The following is a 2,605-nucleotide window of genomic DNA, read 5'->3' on the forward strand; positions in this document are numbered from 1 at the left end:
GTGCCTATCCAAGAGTCGCTTAAAAGTCTCTAAAGTATCTGAGTTCACTAACACCGCCAGCAGCACATTCCACACATCCACCAATCTGTGTGAAGAATCTACCTCTGACATCTCCCCTATACCTTCCTCCAATCACCTTAAAATTATGCCCCTCATAATAGTCATTTCCACCCTGGGAAAAAGTCTCTGACTATCCACTCTATCTATGTCTCACATCACCTTATACGCTTCTATCAAGTCACCTCTCATCCTTCTTCACTCCAATGAAAAAAGCCCTAGTTCCCTCAGGCAACATCCTGGTAAATCTCGTCTGCACCCTCGCTAAAGCCTCCACATCTTTCCTATAATGACGCAACCAGAACTGAACACAGTATTCCAAGTGTGGTCTAACCAGAGTTTTATAGAGCTGCAGCATATCCTCGTGGCTCTTAAACTCAACTCCCCTGCCAATGAAAACCAACACACCATACACCTTCCTTGCAACCCAATCAACTTTGAGGGATCTATGGACCCGGACCCGGACCCCAAGATCCCTCTGTTCCTCCACACTGCCAAGAATCCTGCCATTAACCCTGGATTTCTTCCAAAATGAGTCACTTCACACTTTTCTGGGTTGAATTCCATCTGCCTCATCTTTGCCCAGCTCTATATCCTGTAAATGTCCCGTTGCAACCTGCAACAGCCCTCCACGCTGTCCACAATTCCTCCAACCGTCATGTCATCGGCAAACTAACCCACTCCTCCACTTCCTCATCCAAGTCATTTACGAATATCACAAAGAGCAGAGATCCCAGGAAAGATTCCTGTGGAACACCGCTGGTCACTGAGCTCCAGGCTGAATACTTTGCATCTACTACCACACTCTGTCCTCTATTGGACCAGTTTTGAATCCAGACAGCCAGAGTTCCCTGAATCCCACGTTTCCTTATGCTCCTGTTTGCCCTTCTGGCACAACATACTTTTTAACTGTGCAGAAAGCAATCTGACCATAATTAATAGTGAATCGCTGCCATTTAAATCTGTAGCTTCTCAGTTATCCTAGTTTTTGCTAATTTGAGTTTTAAAGCTAAGTGATTTGCAACTTTGTGAGCAGAGATAATGGGAACTGCAGATGCTGGTACTTTTAAACTTTTATACGTGACCGGTGGACAGAGATTATGTGGCTGTTTTGAATGGTAAGGTGATCTATCTCCTGTATTTCATACACCAATCCACAATAAGTGAAGCTTGGAAATTTATCAGCTGTGCTTATCATGCATGAGTTCCACTGCTTAGGATGTTGAAGAATTAGGTCAGTAACACTCCATTTTGATGAGTCAAATGGACCAACTGTCCTCAATGGCAAATAAACGATTTTTATCTTCACAGGAACTCTTTCTAATCCCTGCTAACTAAAAATGTACAGTGAGAAGCTACTTAGCCACTCCCAAAATCAGATTTAATGAATTCCGTAAATAATTGGTCATGATCCATGATCCTTCAAACAAGAATAAAAGCACGGTACTACAGATTCTAGAGATCTGAAATGAAACAGTGCTGCAGCAACTCAACTGGTCTGGTCACATCTGAGGATAAATTGTTAACCTTTTGAGCCTCTTCAGTTCTGAAGAGGACAGGGAACAGTTATGTTTGCAGGCTCTTGACAAAGAGGAGGGAAAGTGAATGGAAAAGGTGGTGAGGATGCCTAGAGCAAATGAGGTGATAGTTACAAAATAGGCGTTAATGGTAAGTGTGAGTAGTCGAAACAGATTAGCTTTGCTGAGATAATGGGATCTGCAGATACTGGAGAATACGAGATAAAGTATGAAGCTGGATGAACACGGCAGACCAAGCAGCATCCTAGGAGCACAAAAGCTTTCTGAAGAAGGGTCTAGGCCCGAAACGTCAGCTTTTGTGCCACTTTGTTATTTTAGCTTTGCTGAGATGCAAGAATACAAAGATCACACAGTGGGTGTGGGGGGGAAAGGGAGTGCAATCAAAATGGAGGACAATGTTTGTCTGAAGGAGTTTAACTCAATGTCAACTCCTGAAGGCTGTAAATTGCTTAAGAGGAACACGCGATGCTGTTCCTTCAGCTTGCATTGAGCTTCATAGGAATACTGCAGCAGGTTTAGGTCGGAAACATAAGAATGGCATTAAAACGGTGTTTTGAAGTGTTGAATAAATGAAAGATTAGGGTCATTCCTACAAATAGAACAGAACCTCCAACTTGTGCCCTGTCCACAAGAGTGGTCACCACCATTTGTCTTAATCCTACTTCAGCATTCCTTCATTTTCTGTTTAAGCACGTCAGAGTCTGCAGGACTTGATGCTGAATTTAAGAAGGATCTCCAGACACACACTACTGGCTTCATATGTTGATTCCTGGGAAATGGAAGCTCTAAATGTAATACTCAAAAAAAAATACATGCACTGAAAACCAGTGTGTTGGTGACCTCTTGCATCTTGAGTATGTCCTATTTAATAAAATCTGCAACTGTTCATACAGTTGAATGAAGTAATGTATAAAAGTGTTGCTAACACCAAAGGAGTTCCAACATGTTAAGTGATCAGCCACTTGTAATTACTCAAAATAAAAATGATCAGCAAGACATTTCAATCCAGA

Source organism: Stegostoma tigrinum, chromosome 9 (assembly GCF_030684315.1).
Source record: "Stegostoma tigrinum isolate sSteTig4 chromosome 9, sSteTig4.hap1, whole genome shotgun sequence".
Taxonomy (NCBI): domain Eukaryota; kingdom Metazoa; phylum Chordata; class Chondrichthyes; order Orectolobiformes; family Stegostomatidae; genus Stegostoma; species Stegostoma tigrinum.